Raw genomic sequence first — 21,117 nt, 5'->3', positions numbered from 1 at the left:
GTGTCGGATAAATGTAAATTAGCTTACTTACATCCAAAGAAAACAGCTTGACACTGCATGGTTAACATATTTTTTTGTGAGCCCCACAGTGATGTAAACTGTGTACATCAGCTTGTAGTTTTGTTCAAATCATATATCAATATATACAGAAGAGTGTTAAGTAAAGAGGACTACAGATAGATGACTATAATCTGCAGAGGGCGCCAAATCCTATCTCAAATGGAAAGATCTGATGAGACCTGGAAATGGAGAAAAACAGAGTGGTGGTTATACTACTGTGGGTTCAAGTTCATCAAAATCTTTTATAAGCCTCATAATTTAATCATTGTGTCCAAGCATGGAAATGATTAGGCCTACAGCTTGGCATCAATGTACCACTAATGACATTTAACTGCCAGCATATGGGCATTAAACTGAAAAGGCTACAGGCATTAAAAGTCAAATAAACATGCATAATCTACTGAGAAGTCACTTTTTCACAATCTTTCATGTCCCCGTTTTATTATTCGAACTGCGGCCAGGTTCTGCTGAGTCCAGATAGCCGCTGTGAGCCTGAAGGCATGTGATAAACATCAGTCTCATCGCCAGTTTGACAGATTGCCAGCATACATCCTGCTCAGATACCACAGCAGAGGGACCAGACTGGACACGCTCTTCCTCAGGCATGAGGAGGCAGCCTTATAGCATATGCTTTTTAACTATGTCATAACCAATGATATATTTATATTTTTTTGTGAACAACTATTTAATAGTTCATGCTGACAAATAAAAGAACATGTATACATATAAAGATATAGTTCGAAAATAATTAAACTTAAATTGATTCATGGTGTATTGTGTATGTATATAACATTACCTAGCGTGCAAATAATAATATAGGTACATGCATATCAATATACAATATACCATTACATACAGTACATTGGTATGTCTGCACAAGCAGATAGAAGCGTACCTTGCACCTACGTAAACATATACTTATATGCATGTTAGCACACATACTTATCACATATCTAAATGTCAGCAAGACAGTCAGTTAACCCTTCCTTCACCCAATGATAATTTGGTTTCCCAACACAAACAAAGCATGTTCAATTAGAAGGAACCTAAGCTCTTGTCCTTAAAATTTGGGTGCTCCTTATTTTGTTAATTACCATGTTTATTTTATTTAATATTTTTATTATTATTTTATTGTGCATATTATCATTATTTTAGTAAAAGTGAGTGAAATATAATTTGTTGATGATTCTCCTTTAAATAAATTCATAGTAAATACACCACACAGCACTTTAACCTCTTTATACCTTTATATTTTGTCTGTATTTAGTTATGTAGCCCTTGTGTTTGCCCATTATATGGTTTATTATACATCAGAGATGTATTGACTATACTGCAAGTACATTGCATGTCCTCATATTGTTGACTATTCTGCTAGCTGAACCTCAATGCGGAAGTTGTAAATTTACTATGTTTCCTCGCGGTGAGCTCAACAACAATAAACGTCTGGAAGTGAAACAGGCTGCTGATACTCGTCTTCTGTCTTTAATGTCTGTTCCCATGTGAACACCATATGTGTCTTTCATTGTTTTGCAAAGGCTGGTTTCTTTTAAATATATAGAATCATAGATGTGGTTTGGTTTGAGCAGTAATATTTCAAGATGACATCAAAACAATATATTTACCAGTGTTAAGGAAAGCGTAGACAGACACTTATGATAAAAGCTGCACTGTTAAAGGTTGATACCATGACCGCTTTATTATTGTTATTGTGCTGTTATTGTTCTTCATCAACAGTTGCCACACACAAACAAGCCACATTTCATTTAACCTAAAACAGCCCGTCAGCATTCTCTGTGCAGAACGAGCAGACTCCATTGTTTCAGCACTCCCTGAAATGAAGGAATGATAGCAGCACAATGATAAACGAGGAATGATAACTGTCAACATTCAAATGATAAACACATGCTAAATTAAATTCTAAATAGTTTATTGGTTTAATTCAGAGGTTCTCAATTTTTTTCCCCCGCCATGGACCCCTTAACCCCTTGGAATAATTTGACATTTAGCCGTTTTTTTACACTTCTATAATCTTAGTTATGTGAAAGAACAACACAAAAGAATTGTACTAGAAATATATTAGACATGTATTAAGCATGTCTGCAGAATCTAAGAATTATAGATTTGTTAGATTAGAACGTAATTTATGAACTATTCTACTGTAGATTTAAAAATTTAAATATTATTTGTTGAACTATAAAGTCTTTTGTAAAAAAATAAAAAAATCATATCATGATTATTTATATGAATGAATCTGAACACTTTTCACGGACCCCCTGGCAGAGTGCCACGGACCCCTGGGAGTTCCCGTACCTCACTTTGAGAATCAAAGTTTAATTGATCCTCAGCTATTTAAGTCATTTAAATTCACCAGGCTGTATTTTCATGGAGTTTCACTTTTGAAAATTCACCTCAATTTAACTGCATGAATGGCACATGCATATTAATTAAATGTCTATAAATGTTGACAATTTACTTATGGGAGAATTCAGCAGATGAAACTGGACATGAGCCTGTAAAGAGTGTACATTTTTACAGGCATTTTTACAGGCTGCTCTGTAGATCTCTCCTACAATACTATTATTAGATTTTATATTGTACATTTTGCTCCATTAAAAACAATCTGTTTTTCCCTACTGCATGTCTGACGTGTTATTTTCCTAGACTACTGGTCTTCAGTTTAACCACTGAGTACATTACAACACACTGTTACTTTTAATAATGTGTTTAATAATTAGTCACAGACCTGTTTTGTACTTTATTTTTTTTGCCAGATTTGATCATTTCAGCTATGGATACAATTATGGCAATCATTTATTGCTGTCTTTTATATGGTTCAACAGTTAATAACAGTTCATATTTGTTCCATAACATATTTTATACATATACATAAGTAATATGAATATGTTATGGTCCATGTTTATGGATAAAATGATGGTCAAAAGTGATTGATGATGATGTGGCCTAATGATACATCTCTATGTTTGGTATGCCTTTGAAATTATCACGGGGTATAGGTCAGGAGCGCAATGGGTCGGAAGAGGTGTTAGCCGTTTACAGTTTTCTCAGGTGTTCATCTCACCTGTATGAATCATCTCCTGTCTGTGTGCCAAAAACAACTGAAAACACACAACATGATGGTAACACACTTGTTAGTGCAAACAGAGAATCACACATGGGACTTTTTGGTTGAAAAATCTTTACACATCTTGTGTATCCCTGCAGCGAAACCACAAATTGCGTTGCTCTAATGTCAGCCTTTGTAAGGTGCGTGTGTGTGTGTGTAATTTGTACCATAGATAAAGATTTCTAAAAACTCATGTTACTGAGAACAATAACATTTCAAATGAAAACCATGCTTTCCTTTAGTCTTTGCATCAGCTGCAATGGTCAGTTGCAATTAATGTTGCCAGTATGAGCTTACTCACAGCTCCTCCGGCAAGTCCATTAAATAAGATATCAACATAACAAGGGAGCTATGTCACTGTAACGCCATATGAAGTTAATCATTTAGACACATCTACACATGTAGAAATTAATACAGAACAATGTATGCTGTCACCGGATACAAATATTCTATCAACAAATGTATGATAAAATAAAATGTGCAATTAATTGAATTCCATGTGTTTCATGTTCATGAGATAAACAGATTTATGAAAGGGTGATGGAGCGAACTATACCGTAAATATAGACAGAACGTGACGGAAAGTATGCAGGACAGAGGGGAAAAACAGACAACACATGATTACAATTAAAGCTGGTGTCAAAACTTGTGTTGTCTTTCTTTTCCTACTGAAGCTGTGAAAAAAAAGAAATGGTCAAAACAGGGCAGCTGTGTCCTCTGTCCCACATTTTGTTATGTTTGAGACAAAATTGCATACCTCTTGCGCACACTTAATAAAACCCATATGGATTAATGCAGTTCCTAACAGACATCAAAACCTTGAGTCACGGTTTCCCCTAAGCTGTCCGCTGAGACTCGTGATTTGGTAAGTTATTGTCCCCCCAGTGTATGGAGCGCATGCTGGTTACAATATGTCTCTCCTCCAGACACCAAAAATGTGTTAAGAAAAGTGTTACGCAGCAACAAGGTCACAACACCTGTTTAAATGAATCCTTTTTGAAAGAAAATTCCAGTGGCTGTTTAATTACTTTTTGTTTGTTGAAGTGAACAAACTCGTGACAGGGTACAATTTTAATAACTCTTAGTGTCATAGGGAGAAATGCTCAAAGTGAGAGAGGAACTGAACTCTGACTGATGCATGTACTGTAGCAGTCAGGGTTCAGCTCTTAATGTGTTGCCTCAGGTAAACATATTTGTAACTCATGTTCATTTTCAAAAGGCAATAATGATACATTTGAAGACACTTGTGTGAAAATGACAGATGGGTGTTAGATCATATCAGTCAGCCTTGTGGGTTTGGTTTAGTTGGAGGACACTTGTGAAATACTTTGTTTTTGTGTAAATGTGCTCTGCCTATTCTCTTTTTTTGTTAACAAACATTCATTGTTCTCAGTAGATATCCTTATAAGTTACAGGAGGCTGATTTTCAATAAAAACAACTTTTTTTCTCTAATGTTGGATGAAGAAATCGGGACTGGATCACACTCCCTAGTAAACCTTTCTCTGCCCTGTGATTTATGGGCAGAGAGATCCTGTTCTTTTCTGACTCCAAGAAGCTGCACAGTCTTGCGCTATCATTCTGGAGGTTAACCGAGGCTCTGATAGTTGGAAAAACACTCTGTCCTCAGTATAACCGCTGCGTTGGGTTGAAAGTGGGCTAAATATGGTATGGGGGACAAATAATCTGAAACAGTATTATACTAGGAGTAATTAAGGTATAACATGAAGGTAAACCTTTAAGTGCTCGCTCATAATAAAGAAAGAAAGAAAAAGTTTCTTCAATAAATCCCTCAGCTGTTAAAAAGTTATTAGCTTTACCAGAGGCTATAGGGAGTCCTTCCAGCAATCTGACAGCGCTGCACACATGAGCACTTTATGGAGAAAAGACTGAGATAACTGACGTCATTTGCACTTAAGTAAGGTATGTTTCCCATAAATTTCAACTCTGAGAGGTTGTTGTGTGTGGACGTGGTTTAGGGCAGGGGTTCTCAAACTCTTTGGGGCCAGGGACCCCTTAAAGGGAAGAAAATCTTTCAAGGACCCCCTCATAATCGTAACACCGATTAAGCATATTGCATACTACCATTTGTACTCTTAGATGCCATTGAAACTATTTGTATTCTAAAACTTTTCAACCTAAATACTTCAGACCTGTTTGATAGTGATATACAGAAACCCATTTAAATTTGAATCATGTTAATACCACTTTATTTTGTCCTGATATTTCTAATCAGATGTTGCTTTAGCTTGGCTGGCTTCATGGCTTTGTTGCATTTCGGTCTCCCGTCGCTTGTTTTATTGGCGCAAATTGTCCCCATCTATAGATATGTACTTTTTAATGATACAGCACACTTTTATAATTTATAACTAATTATTTTGCGGACCCTTTGGCAGAGTGCCACGGACCCCTGGTGGGTCCCCGGACCCCATTTTGAGAATCACTGGTTTAGGGTTAAAACATTTTCCTCAGTAAAAATCCCAAAATAAAGATATTAAAGTTCAGTTTGCCCCTGTTGCTTCTTGTTTCTGTGTTCTTACATTTATAATTACATAAAAACATTAAAGGGAGTGGCAGTTTAAATGTTAGCTGTGCATGGCTCAACTAGTGAATTGCAGTCATGTGGTTGTGGATTACTCTCAGGCTAAAGCTCATTAAGTAGCTTTGCTGAACTATAATTGTAGCTATATGATATTTAGAGAAGATGTATCACTCTGTTTATACTTTCAGTCCATGGAGCTAAGTGCATTTTCACTTACTTACCAACGACAAAGTTATCCTCTTCCCCATAATGCTCTTTATAATGTACATATTGCATACTTTCTTGCCAGAACTGTAACTGTACTAACATAGGCACATGTAATTGCTTTGCTTACAGCTAGTCAGATGAATCACATTTCTATTTCAAGACTAAAAAGTTGCCTGAGGTCATTACAAATTATCTTTGTTGCACAAATAGCGTGCTTAAGTGAAGTTCTGTCTTTGTTGGACTATGTTTGATGGTCGCGGCTGAGCTGATAATGATCATGAACCCGACTGAGGAGAAGGAGTCAGATCAGGTCAAATGTATCTTGCCATGTTTGCATATTGAATGCAATGTTGTGTGAACCTGAAGTCATTGAAGAATATCAAGATGAACTTTACTAATGACAAAGCCAGCAATGGAAGATTGACAAACACATGCAAACATCATTGGTGCAGTTTCCCAGGACAATAAAATATCATTGGCAGGAAAGTGAGGGAGGGAGGCCAAACATATTGGGTCGGCTACAGCAGCATCAACACAGCCAACAAGCCATCTAAGAGATAGAAAAATAAGGAACATATCAAGGGTGATGCTTGCATTCAATCTTTGAAAATCTGTAGTAAACTATCTTTAGATGTAAAGCTCTTTTTGTAATAAATTTTTTTAGGGATGCAGAATACAGTAAAATGTGGAAAACAGAAGCCATTAATGAGGGTAAATGATTGAAATAAAAGGACTCAGTCCAAGCATTCCTAAGAGACCAAGCATCATTAAGAGAGAAAAGATGCCGTAATTATCATCATGACTGACAAGGCATGCAAAATGTTTTGTATGCAGCATGATACAGTAGTAAGGATTTGTTTAGAGAGATAAGTAGACCAAAGCAATGTCAAAAAAATAACGTTGTGCCACGATACAGCTAACAACACTAAGATAATGTTAATAATGCTTTACAAGACATAAAAGCAAGACAAATTAACATGTATAAATAAATAAAAATAGAGTTGATACAATAAAAATGACAAGCAAGGTATGAATTACTAAAACACAGGAACAACAAGTAGAATAATAGCAGAAGAATAACTGATTAAAAAAAACTAATTCTGAAAAAATGCATTTTTAAAAGAGATTTGAAAGACAAAACATAGCTAGTCTGCCTGATCTCCTCCGGCAGGTCATTCCAGAGTCGTGGGGCCCTGACTCCAAAGGCTCCGTCTCCTCTGGTTTTTAACCTTGACCTAGGAATAACTAAGAGACCTCTGCCGGAGGATCTCACGCTGCATTCAGGCTCGTAAGGGGTTAGTATTTCAGTGATACAATCAGGGGCCAACCCCGACCGTGCTTTAAAAAGTAATCATTAAAATTTTAAAATCAATTCTAAAACACAGGTAACCAATGTAGAGATGCTAAAACAGGCGTTATGTGGACTCTTCTGTTGGTATTTGTAAGTACTGCAGCATTTTGAACTAGTTGAAGTTTGGAGAGGTTGTGTTGGGTGAGACAGGAATACAGTGAGTTACAGTAGTCTAAACAGGAGAAAGAGTGGACGACTTGACGATTGAGTAACAGACTTCACCTGTTGGTCAAAGTTAAGTTTGTTATCAAAGATAACACCTAGATTTCTGCACTGGGTTTTTATGCAGCAGGACAGAGAACCTAAGTGAGAGAAGTGCTCGCTAGAGGAGTCTGGACTTATGATAAACATTAGATACATAATGATAAACAATCTGGTGGAGTTTCTGCATTTTGGCTAGTCAAACTAGCCCGTGACGGGCGACTATGGCCAATCACAGGTCATTTCAGAGAGAGAGAGCGTTCTTATTGGCTGATCATGCAGCGGAAGCAGCTGACAATCACTTGCAAACTCCAATCAAACAGTCAAACTAGGTAGCGCTGGTCAAATATGAATTAATATTCTCTTACTGTAATGCCTATTTCTCGCCTCAAATGTTTTCAGAAACATCTTGTAGTGCACGGTTTAGCTGTAAAATGAGAAAGTTTGTTCCGGCTGGTGGGCGGTGCTTGGTATTTCCTCAACTGATCTCAACACGGCTGCTGGGTCACAAACTTGACCTTTTTGTGACATTTTTGTAATTGTGACTCCGAAGAACACAGAGGCACATGTTTTTTTTCAGATTACTTGTCTCAGATATAGTGACCGTTTTATAAAAATAACTTTTTTTAATCATATTTGCTCCAATTCTACCCACTGCTGCTTTAATAGTCATTAACAGTCAAATTAAATGATTTACTTGTGTAACATAACCCACAATCAAGGTGAGAAGCCAATACAAATCTCGCTGTACAGTAATGTCACCACTTGTCTCAACACATCACAACTTACAGCACTCTTGGCTGAATTTCCAAGTGTGGAAAACGGAGACGTGTTCAGCGTGCCAGCACAGAGAGAGGAATCCATCAGCTGCTTGTAGGTGTGGCTCTGCTATATTGTCTTATCTCAAGGCTACCACCCCTCCAGTCAAAACATTTTTTGTATTGTTACTTCACTCGGATTTTTGACCTTTACTGCGCAGAATGATGTATGTGCAGCAGAGTTTGGAACTAGCAGGCTGTTTTCAACTTGATCTGCCGAAGGGGGAACGCTTGCCTGGGTTGACCTTAAAACTGAGTTTATGGCATGCACATACGAGCAGGATTTTGAGTCATCAAAATCAACCAAAGTCCAAAATGCAACTTACAGAAATGTGCGGTGCGAACTCAATGCGTCCAGAGCACATTAACCATCCAGCAGTCAGACTTTTACAGTGTAATGTTTAGAGTTGTTAAGCAGGCAATTGCATTTAAAAAAAAAAAGTAAAAACCATATCGGGTACAAAGTACCATTCAAATCAGAGTATTTTTGTCCATCTCAAAACAAGTCATAAACTCATCACATATTTTGTTCTGTCTGCTGGTTCTAATGAGAGAAATATTAATTTCCAACTGATCAGTTTTTATGGACTTCAGCATTGCATCACATGGAAAATTCAAGAAATATATTGTGCATCACTTTGAACACATTTTCCAGTAATTTCGCCTGACCAGTTTCTTTGAAGACTCTGTTTTGAATTCAAAATAAACCTCTGTGGGTTTGAACTATGCCTGAAAACATGAATATGTGATGATGGACTTAATGCCGTGACAGTGCCTAAGGAGTGGCAGACCGGGGTGGTGGTTCCCCTTTTCAAAAAGGGGGACCAGAGAGTGTGTGCCAATTACAGGGGTATCACACTGCTCAGCCTCCCTGGTAAAGTCTACTCCAAGGTGCTGGAAAGGAGGGTTCGGCCGATAGTCGAACCTCAGATCGAAGAGGAACAATGCGGATTCCGTCCTGGCCGTGAAACAACGGACCAGCTCTTCACTCTCGCAAGGATCCTGGAGGGGGCCTGGGAGTATGCCCATCCAGTCTACATGTGTTTTGTGGACTTGAAGAAGGCATATGACCGGGTCCCCCGGGAGATACTGTGGGGGGTGCTGCGGGAGTATGGGGTGAGGGGGGCACTTCTCAGGGCCATCCAATCCCTGTACACCCAAAGCGAGAGCTGTGTTCGGATTCTCGGCAATAAGTCGGACTCGTTTCCGGTGGGGGTTGGCCTCCGCCAGGGCTGCGCTTTGTCACCAATCCTGTTCGTGATATTCACGGACAGGATATCGAGGCGTAGTCGGGTGGAGGAGGGTTTGCAGTTCGGTGTGCTGAGGATCTCATCGCTGCTTTTTGCAGATGATGTGGTCCTGTTGGCATCATCGGTCTGCGACCTCCAGCACTCACTGGATCGGTTCGCAGCCGAGTGTGACACAGTCGGGATGAGAATCAGCACCTCTAAATCTGAGGCCATGGTTCTCAGCAGGAAACCGGTGGATTGCCTACTCCGGGTAGGGAATGAGTCCTTACCCCAAGTGAAGGAGTTTAAGTATCTCGGGGTCTTGTTCGCGAGTGAGGGGACGATGGAACGTGAGATTGGTCGGAGAATCGGAGCAGCAGGGGCGGTATTGCATTCGCTTTACCGCACCGTTGTGACGAAAAGAGAGCTGAGCCGGAAGGCAAAGCTCTCGATCTACCGTTCAATCTTCGTTCCTACTCTCACCTATGGTCATGAGGGTTGGGTCATGACCGAAAGAACGAGGTCGCGGGTGCAAGCGGCCGAAATGGGTTTCCTCAGGAGGGTGGCTGGCGTCTCCCTTAGAGATAGGGTAAGAAGCTCAGTCATCCGTGAGGGACTCGGAGTAGAGTCCTTGCTCCTTTGCGTCGAAAGGAGCCAGTTGAGGTGGTTCGGGCATCTAGCACGGATGCCTCCTGGGCACCTCCCTTGGGAGGTGTTCCAGGCATGACCAGCTGGGAGGAGACCACGGGGAAGACCCAGGACTAGGTGGAGAAATTATATCTCTACTCTGGCCTGGGAACGCCTCGGGATCCCCCAGTCAGAGCTGGTTAATGTGGCCCGGGAAAGGGAAGTTTGGGGTCCCCTGCTGGAGCTGTTGCCCCCGCGACCCGATCCCGGATAAGCGGTTGAAGATGGATGGATGGATGGATGGACTTAATGCAGTCCAAGGGGAAGATGAGGTTAGATCAGGCCTTAATGAAACCAAAAAAAATCTGCTCCTTTCAGAGAAAACACCTCCCATGGAATGTTTTACAAAAATTCCTCCTTCTGTTTTGACTATACATAATGTTTCAATTAGTTGGCTTCCGAAGAATATTATGTTGTTCACATTTTTGTGTGCAAAAGTGAACTTTCTCTCCCTGCAGTGACGAAGAAACTCTGAGCCAAGTCTCAGTCAATCGCACTACCACTGGCTGGATAGAGAGGAAACGGCAGGCTGGAAATCTGGACCATGAAAGCCCAGGGAATCCCGTCTACGTGGCTTATAACTCCCAGACACCGCTGGAGGAGGGGAAGGGGAGTGTTGCTGGCTTCCAGTTAACTGACCTTGGAGGAAAACAGTGAAATATTGCCTTCCCATTCCTGTGACCAGCAGCAAAGGGAAAACTATTATGTAGCCTATAATGAACAATGATTATGTTGTGAACCTGCGCACTAATACCTTAATTATGAAGTCACGTGCAGTGGACAGTTTTCAACATCATTCCCTGAGGTACCATAATTCAGAGTTTCCTTGGCTGCTTACTGTGCGTGTGTGTTCATAAATCCATTCTGATGCATTGTAACTTTAAAAAAACACTATTTAGATTTCACTGAAAATAAGAAACCACAAGGGAGACGTATTTTACAAAAGAACGCGTAACTTTAGTAAAAGTTGTTGTTAAAAGAGCCCTCTAGCTTCTATTAAAGTTGAGGGACTCAGCAGAGGGCAAGATATTCAAACTTTTAGTCCAAGCTCCAAGAATGTATTATCCTACATTTCCCACTATGCAACTTGATAGCGTGTTTTCATTGGAGCCTCCCCTCAATGTGTTTTTCCTCCATGCCATCAATTGTAATGTATAGGTTTTCTTTTAAAAATGTTTAGCTTCCAAGCCAGGTTATTATCAAAGACTGAACAAAACTTACTCCAGAACCACAGAATACATCATACAGATGTGTCTATAGAAAGAGTCAGGCTTTATTGTACGACTCCACACCTCGCAATTTATATCCAGTGCCAACTTTGGAAGTATTGTGCCCTATAGGATGCAGCATTGGTGTACAAGGCCATTCTAGGCAGGTTACCCATATGCATAAGTTTGTATTGGTACAAAAAACCTACAATCTTAGGTCCAATAATTGGCTATAGGCTTAAAGGTGCCACCTCTGTGGACTGAGGCTGGAAAAAGGAATCTATTTTATTATGGCCCTTGGTCTTAGATCACCTGCAGATTAGACTCAATCTAGACTCATTCATCTCTCTAACAAGTTTTAAACAAACGTTAAGTTTTGGTAGGTTTTTACCAGAAATGAGTCTTGTTACAACATAAGAATGTTATCATGTGTATATTTAATCTCTTTTGTTGATGCGTTTTTGGGGTTTTCTTTTTTGCTCTGGACCATTTCTGATGTGTTGTTTTGTGTTTTACTGTAAGTGTATCCACCGTGTAACTTGCTGCCTTCTTGGCCAGATCAGCATTGAAAAAGAGATTATATCTCAACTGGTGTTTATCTGGTTAATTAAATAAAATAAATAGGCAGAAAGTTGGAGCTCCTCGGACTTTCGTGCAGGAGATTGGAGTTTGCATCCCATCACATTGCTACCTGCAATTAACATTTGCCATTTTATTAACTGTAACCACAATCTTTCCCTGATCTTAAGCAGGTGTCTATAACCCTGAATATGCTGTAACCATAAGTTATTTGCAATAACCATAATCTTTTTGCAGCCTATGATATCATAGTTGTCATGTGCTGCTATTGTAGGGAATTTTAAAGCACTGGCATTGAATGTATTCTGGGGTTTTGCAGAACCATCCAATATTGACAGTCTTGTCTGGCAATAGGGTTGGGAAAGTTGCACTCCTGTGGCAAATGAACTGATCTTGATATGTGAAATCAGTCAAATGCCTCTTTAAAGGTACAGTGTGTAACATCTGGCGGCATCTAGCGGTGAGGTTGCAGATTGTAACTTCTCCCGGAGAACTACAGTCACCGACGTGAAAACGGGAATGGTCCTATCTAGAGCTGTTGTAAGAGTAGTGTAGATCATTTGGAGAATAGTAGAGCCAGTGCATAAAGTGTGTATGTACGTGGGAAGTATGAGAATAAAAATGTGTGTGAGCAAACAAGTGAGCTAGTGGAGCAGAAGAAAGAGTTAGTTTAGCTCTGAGAATATCAAGTGAATATATAGTGGAAGTTGTAGTTTGTGCAGAAAAAAATGCTGCAACTCCTCAAGACCAACAAAGGTGTCCCGTGTCTTGCTTCCTGGCGGCTGAGTGGAGTGACGGGGTTAACTCCGGAGCGGGTAACGTTATCGACTCCGGCCCGAGCAGAAAACATTTACACAGTGGTTTGTCCATTCTGGGCTACTGTAGACACATGGCCAAAGCCCCCACGAAGTGCACCGGTCGTCGATCCCAACTTTCGTAGTGGCCAAACGGTGGTACTGCAACTTCCGTGTCCGTCACGTGATGCATTATGCCCAAAAATATTTTTTCCCATAGACTTAAATTGGGAAAGAGACGTCTGTAACTAATTTTTTTAGGTGAATCAACTTCCCGGTACGAACACCTAAATAGTCCTTATTTAAAAAAATAACTTTTTAAAGTTGTAAAACGCACTACTAGCTGAATCCAGAGTTATTTCCCTTCCTCCGTTCATGTGAATGAGTCCCAGACCGAGTCTGGACCGCAAGCCTTGACGACGGCGTGACGCTGGGACCCGGTGATGGGTCATGTGACCGAGCGGACGCTACCGCGCATGTTCCATGTACCCAAAATCCGGGTACTTTTCCAGACGGAAGTCGAGCCATTTTTGGCTTCATCAACACTGAGCAACTTTCATAGGAATGAACGGGGCCCCGCCTCCAACGCTGTATCCAGTTCTCTTTATACATCCATGCACATGGCAGCCGGCTCCGTGAAGAGGACCCGCTCCCTACGTAGATATAAACCGCTCATTCTAAGGTAACGAAAACACAGCTTATAAATATTATATTCCATTTATGCCAATAGATCCCCCTAAATGTTACACACTTTTCGTTTACTACTATTAGTACTTTATTTTTAGCAACTTCCTTAACAGGTTATATAATGTTATTTTCATAACCTCATTACTGCAATTCTGTTGGTATTCCCAAAAAGTTAAAAATCCTGGTATTATTTTATTATGTTCTGAGAAGGAGTTACATCACTGAGTGGTGAGACAGATAACTTTACACCATTTGGATACTGTACACACTTGAACACTATGTCCTCCTTTGGCGCAGTGTAAAACGTCTGGATGGTTTCCACGAGGGTGAGTCATGAAAAAACACAAATGAAGCCAAACCTGCGCATGGTCTGCTGGTTACGCTGTCCAATTAAAACTGTGCTGCACTTTCCCAATAATATTAAATATTCTCCTAACTGTCACTTAAGCCATGAGTGCTCTAGCAAATATCCAGTAAAAGTAAAGTGTGTTATGACACCACTGTCCAATATACGTGGGCAATGTAGGAGGATGATGCTCCAGACGAAAGCAAAAATGCTCATTTTAACGTCACACTAGACTTTCTAAACTCCTATTAAGACAAGTGAGCACATTCTTCATGGAAGCACTTAAGTTGCACTGAAAAGCATTTCCCAGCTGTTGATCTTGTTTCTATGTTTTAAAAAAAGGACAATGAAACTGTAAAGATAGTAGTTAATACCAACAAGGCTGCCAGACTGACATTTAATTTAGTAGAAATAACCATTAGCTGACATACAACTTACAGTATGAACTAATGAACACACCACTTCTCTGTCTCTTTTATATTGTTGCAGCGTTCTGAAATAGTTAAAATCCTCATTGTATCATGCAAGCTGTCGTGCAAGCCAGGGCTCATAATAAGTATGAGCCATTTCACAGTATTTGGGTTGGCCCAAGTAATGAAAGATGTTGAACCTGAAGGCGATGAATTGCATTTAACATGAATGATTTCAATATCATATCCTCAGGTGTCCTTTCATCAGCACGCAGGAGCTTTCAGTTGTCAGGTTAGAATTCAAAACAAGTCACCAGGTCAAATGTGCAACTGCACAGTATGTGGTTCAGAAGAAATGCATTATTGGAAATAAAAAAAGTAAAAACAAGATTGATGTTGGGTCAGTGGTGTGGTTGCATTGATGCTGAAATTATCATATTTGTCAAAACTAAAAGAATAATCAAAATAGTGTATCTTAGAGTTCTTTCTATCGCAGAAATTTATGTATTTTCCATGAAAATTAAACATTGTCAAATCTTGTCTCTCATGTGCCTGCGTTAGACAAACTGTTTGGGAGGTTGTTGATGATCCCTCGTGTGCATTGAGCCTGCCATGGAATTTTGGAAAAACATGGGACTGCAGCTGCTGGTGGTCAAATTGCTCCTATTGTTTTTTGTAATCTTACTAGTCTTTCTGATTTAAGATACTGAATTCTCAGCAATGAAAGAATGTATTAATGTGAGACGCAGAGGGACATACCGTAGGAAACCCTCCCAGTGACATCTTCAAATGAAATTGAAGACAGAGGAGAATAAGTTGGAAAGTACAGTTTGGGGAAAAGTATGAGGGGGGGAAAAAGTGAATTATGCATGGATAAAAGGCTCAGTTTCAGGAAAAATTCATCTCTGTCACAATTTCCCCTGAACGATACAAAAAGACCTGTCCAGAAGTGCTCAATTCATCTTACATTTCCATGGAAACGGGGTACAGTACTTGAAATGACTAAATACTTTCATATCTACATGTTGTGTAATGCAGTATAAATCACAGCATCATCAACATGGATTTGTAATTTCAAAAACAGAGAGAAAAATCTTGATTGATCTTAATAAAAATTGTTTATGTAACATGAATATTCCAAATATCCAAAGTAATTAGCTTGTACTTGAGCAAATGCATTATATGGAAAAAGCAAATTTGCTTCAATTTGAACTGTATTGACCTAAAGGATATTTTTTTCTTGCTGCAGGTGAAATATACAAAGCACACAAACATTGAATACTTAAAACAGAAATTATAATGAAAATACATTAAACAGAAAACCAACCACATAAAATCACACAAAATACAATGAACATTAAAAAAATCCTGACAACATAAAATCCATCTATCACCATCCAACCCATAATAGTTTTTTGGATAAATCATTATCAGGTGCCACATAACCATATAACAGTTGGATGACATTAAACTGATGAAATAGAGTTGTGCATTCACAGGCAGCCACATCTCTGAATTGCTGTGGATATCTCACATTTTGTCCAGCAGTTTGACCATTCAGTCTGGAAATCAGGCTAAGTCACAGGAGTCATTCTTATGTGATTTATACAGAACTTTAACCCAGCACCAAAAAAGATTCCAGGAATAGCTTGTTCTTGAAATACGGTCCATTGAGTTATTGCTTCCGTACTTCCGACTTTCCCATTAGTTTCAGATACTACGTCACCTGATCCCTATTGAACACTTGAGGATTGGTGGGTTACGTAATAGTGGAGAAGCGGCTGTTGGGAATATTTTATGTTAATGTATTGTGTCACATTTACGTCAAAGTTGACTTTGGCAGGTCGATGTCATTGAAAAGGAAAATGGAGAGATTTGTGGCTAAATATTGGGATCATGTTCTTTTGTCAGAGTCAAGATATTATTTAACCCACATGTGCCTTTTATTGCTTTCTACGTAATTATCTACACCAGAGCCAAATGATTGGTATTTTGGATCTGCTTGTTGTAAAATATAAATGACTGTCTGTTTCTCACAGGAGAAGAATATTGAATCCATCTGAAAACAGCATACATATTTAAATCAAGGAGATATTGACGATTTAGTGTACAAACAGGTGGGTAAGAAACCATGTGAAACATTTACTGTTATAAGGCTCAGAAGCCAGTTTTTTTCTATAATAATAAAGCTCATAACTCTTGCATAAGACCATTTAAACTGAGTTGAAAAAATGAACCAAATGTTCCCCTCAAGGTTTTAATACAAAACTAATATTCAAATTAAATATTAATTTGGTAAAAAAAAATGATGGTGTAAGTTTTTGCTTATAGAAAAATGAGCCAATCCAAATAAATAATGGTGCAGTCTTGGTAAACGGCAGGCATCGCTGTGCCATTTTTCATACTGGGGGGCACAAAAGTTGAAAAGTTTCAAATCTGCCAAATACTTTAAGTACAGTTTGGAGAAAAACATGCATGAGGGGAAAAAGGTGACTTGTGTATGGATAAAAGACTACGTTTCAGGAAACATGAAACATGAAACATTTAGGTTTAGGGTAAGGTGCCAAAGTTAGAATTTTTGAAATTCTCAACATGGTGGCTTTAACTCATAGGTGTTTTTTTAAATGTTTTTTCTTAACTAACCAAAGCCTTTCAGCTTTATGCAGTGTTTTGTTCCTGTTGGACCAATTGAAGAATGTAAAAATTAATATTGCGTACCAGCAATATAGCAGGAGCAAAATATTAAAATGAATTTGATGGAAGGGCTAAAGCAAGGCGGCACAATTAATGCTTTTACTATGAAGCAACTGCAGCCACATTAAAATATTCGGTTAGACACTGAGGGCTAAATTGTTGCATAATTAAGGTTGGTGTAAAGTTTCAACAAATTTTTGGACAATTTTGTGTAGCAGATTATATTAAAAACAGTAAAGGATCTCGGAATCACCAAATTTCACAACATCTGCCTGATGTGGATACCAAGAGCAAAAGACAAAGTCTGTTGTTGTATCTATCTAACTGTATTAATTTGTGACCATTTCACTCAAATTTTGGACCCTTAAATATTGTAATTGTAATACTTAACTATTGTAATTTCTCCTAACCATCTGCAGAGTTCATCATGCCAGATTTGCTCTTTAATGCTCTAAAATGTACAGTGTCCTTTAATCTTTATTGACAGCTATCAATAGTGCTATAGACAAAAGCAGGTTATTAATTATTGAAACATCTATGTGTAATCTGTCCTTTTATAATACTTTCATCCAGGGGATGAACCTCTGATCTTCCTCTCATCCATCATTCTAGCAGCCCAAATATTATGTAACATCTTGGTATTCATGAGTGGAAACAGTCAAACAAAATTCAAAGTCTTCATGTTTTGGACATAACCATAAGATGAGACGTGACTAGGATAACTGACCATAGTATGATTAATAATCATGATGTTATTAACTATAATTACAGCTATTATTTATAATTATAGCTGGTGGTTTTGAATTTACATTAAAATCAAGTGTTAATCAAAGATATTTCATATGGAAGTACATAAAGGCATACTTATACAGCATACTTTTCTAGAGAGAAGATATTTAGCCACGTAGCATAATAAAGCTCTTGGCAAAAGACATTCAATAAATTGTCTGTTATAAATATAGAGAAGATTATTTATTGGGCTCCATTTATGTCGCTCTGGCAATTATTCCTGGCAGTCTGTCAGAGCATGACAGGTTATGTAACTTTTGAATCTGCTCCTGTGTATGACACATACCACAGAGATGGAAAACAAAAGTTGCTATGCTCTATAGCTTTTCATCAACCATGTCAAATGGTCTAACTTAGTATAGGCTTAATGGTGTTAGTTATGAAGGTTTAACAGCTCAGATGATACCAGACCTGATAATAGTCCTGCAAACATTTGGGTGTGTATCATTCACTTCTTAGAACAGTAAACTTGGCTGTTAGTGGAAATTGTGCAGTCTGTATTTCTGAGAACTAATAGTTCCTCAGTGATTCTATCGGCAACTGGGAAAAAAACCCAACAGTGACAGATTTGGGGTGTTTTGTAATGAACTACAATTGTAAATTCACATTTTTATATCAAAGTAAGACAAATTAGAGCACTGATACGAAAGGGATCGGATGACGTTTGGTGTCTTTACTAGATGTCTAGTGAAAAGGCAATACATCAGCGAATTTAAGAGTAGAAATGGGAGCAGACCTACAGGCTGGAGAAGTTTTTTTCTTTAAAGATAAAAATCTTGGTGTCTGAGGCCCGTCTTTAAAAAAACACATTTATCATTGTCATGAAGTAATTAATACCTGGACCAGGAAAACTGGTCATCTGGCTCTGGTAATATAACATTTACCAACCCAGCTATATGTGCATTCACATCAGTAAAGTTGGATTAATAACAAATAGAAAAGCTACAGGTCCAGCATGAGACATGCTTGATAAAGTAAACACTGAGTTAGTGTTGATAAGCTACCGTCGAACAATGTCCAAACCCCTGCAGATGCTTTCTAGTCATTTTGTTATATAGCAGAATAAAAACAGGGATTAAAGCTGCAGTGGGTAGAATTAGAGCAAATATGATTTAAAAATGTTCTTTTTATTAAACGGTCACTATATCCTGACAGTAGTGCATGAGACCGGTAATATGAAAAAAATACTGTGCCTCTGTGTCCTCCGGTGCTCCTAATGGCATCTGCAAGATTTCACAGAGTGGAGGAAAACAACCAATCAGAGCCGAGCTGAAGCCTGCCGTCTCTGAGCAGCTGTCAATCACTCGCAAGCTTTGATCAAATGGTCAAACTAGGCAGCGCTGATGAAATATGAATCAATATTCTGTTACTGTAATGACGATTTCTCTCCTCAAATGTTTTCAGAAACATCTTGTAGTGTACTGTTTAGCTGTAAAATGAGAAAGTTTGTGACCTGGCAGCCATGTTGAGATCAGTTGAGGAAATACCAAGCACCGCCCACCAGCCAGAGCAAACTTTCTCATTTTACAGCTAAACAGTATACTACAAGATGTTTCTGAAATCATTTGAAGTGAGAAATAGGCATTATGGTAACATATCATTAATTTATATTCTATTAGGCTGCCTAGTTTGACCGGAGTTCGTGAGTGATTGACAGATTTTTTAAAGCCTGAAAACAGATCCATGAGGAGGTGCAGAAGTCTTGTTTTTTCTCAGAACACTTGAATTACAATATGCTGAAAGGTTATTATTGGATTTTTGATATTCTGCCTTCTGCAGGTTTAATTCACATTTAAGCAAATAGTCATTATCTGTAACTTTGTCGTTTTGAAAGTCACCCCGTCGATTCTGATGACCTGTTATGGTTTTGCAGTGATAAAAGGTAAATAAACACTTCCCTGACCTGGAACTGTCACTCAGAGCTCAGTAAGAGGATATTGACTCATGTTTGCTTCACTATGAGTACATTTCAAACTGCTTTACTGCTTTGGGTACATGACGTTCAATCGTACTCCGCATCTCATGTGGACAGAGACAGAATTTATTTAATTGCGGCCAAGTCTATACATGATGGTACTGCAGTGGAAACTCATCCAAGAGTCAGCACACTGCCACCGTGCCAAGAACATATCAACTCTTTGGATTCGATGATGCATCCAGATGATGAGTTACTTTCACACAGCTGCATCCAAGGCATTCGCCGATAGGCACATGGGCCAAAGAGTTCCTGGTATGCTTGATTGATATGGGCCAATTAAAAACAGACTGAAACCTTCCCTGAACTCCAGATAAGACAGACGAGGTATACTTGTATATCACATCAAGAACATCATGCTATTTATATCACCATCATCAACATCATACTTTTCTAAATGCAAATATAAACTTCCTGCATGTTGGAGAAAGTAATTTGTGTAAATGACACCTGAACAGCTCAGTTAGATATAACGATGAATTTGAACTGTTAGAAGATTGACACTTAAGAAGAGGAGCATTTAGCCCCAATTCTCTTTACAATAAACAATATCATATATTCAAATAATGGAAATGTATTTTTGCTAAGTATGTCAATTATCAGGTAATTAATTGATTATTGGATTCGGGAACAATCTTTCTTTTTCTGTCTGGCCTTTGCTCTGCCTGTTTTGGTGAGAAAGAGATTAATGCAGTACTATTATAACATTTCACGTTAATTTCATTCTCTAGCAGTAAGAACATGTTATAAAAATGGTGTCAGCGTGATGTACCTTTAAAGGCCGGAACTCATCATTAATACATTGTTTGGTGACACAATTACAAACAATAAAAGCGTGACAGATAAGGGAAAATTAATTTGGCATGAAGTACTGTATATGGATTTGCTGCCTGTGCAGTTTCACTTAAGGATGAGCAAACAGCTGTCTGCTGGTGATAGTGATGAGCAGTGGAAACTGTCAAGTGAAAGTTGAATCCGTAGCTGGTGATACCAGCAGTCTCATAAATGACTTAATAATTGATTGGGAGATCACTGCAGAGTACAATGTGGTGTACAATCCAAAACCGAATGGAAAAGCAATAGGATCCTCCAGCAGATGTTTTCTCAATTTTCAGACATTCATTGCCTGTTGTGAGTCTGACTGCAGATGTATTCACCCTCTCCGTAGCAAGATTTTCATGTCACTGTATAGCAGTTTGCTTAAATAGTTACTTAGTCTTTGCTGGTAATGTAAAAGTGGCTGATACAGTCTAAACATAAGATAATTCCAGGGATTTTAAGTGAAGAGGAAAATATTATATAAACAAACAAACAAGCAGATGGATAAATTATTTTTATGGCCATCATGAGTCATGGAGAGTTGGTTCCCAGCCCACCTCCAGCATTATAAAAGACAACTTAATAACACTAATATCTCC

Source organism: Sebastes umbrosus, chromosome 7, assembly GCF_015220745.1.
Source record: "Sebastes umbrosus isolate fSebUmb1 chromosome 7, fSebUmb1.pri, whole genome shotgun sequence".
NCBI lineage: Eukaryota > Metazoa > Chordata > Actinopteri > Perciformes > Sebastidae > Sebastes > Sebastes umbrosus.
Note: the sequence above shows the minus strand (reverse complement) of the source record.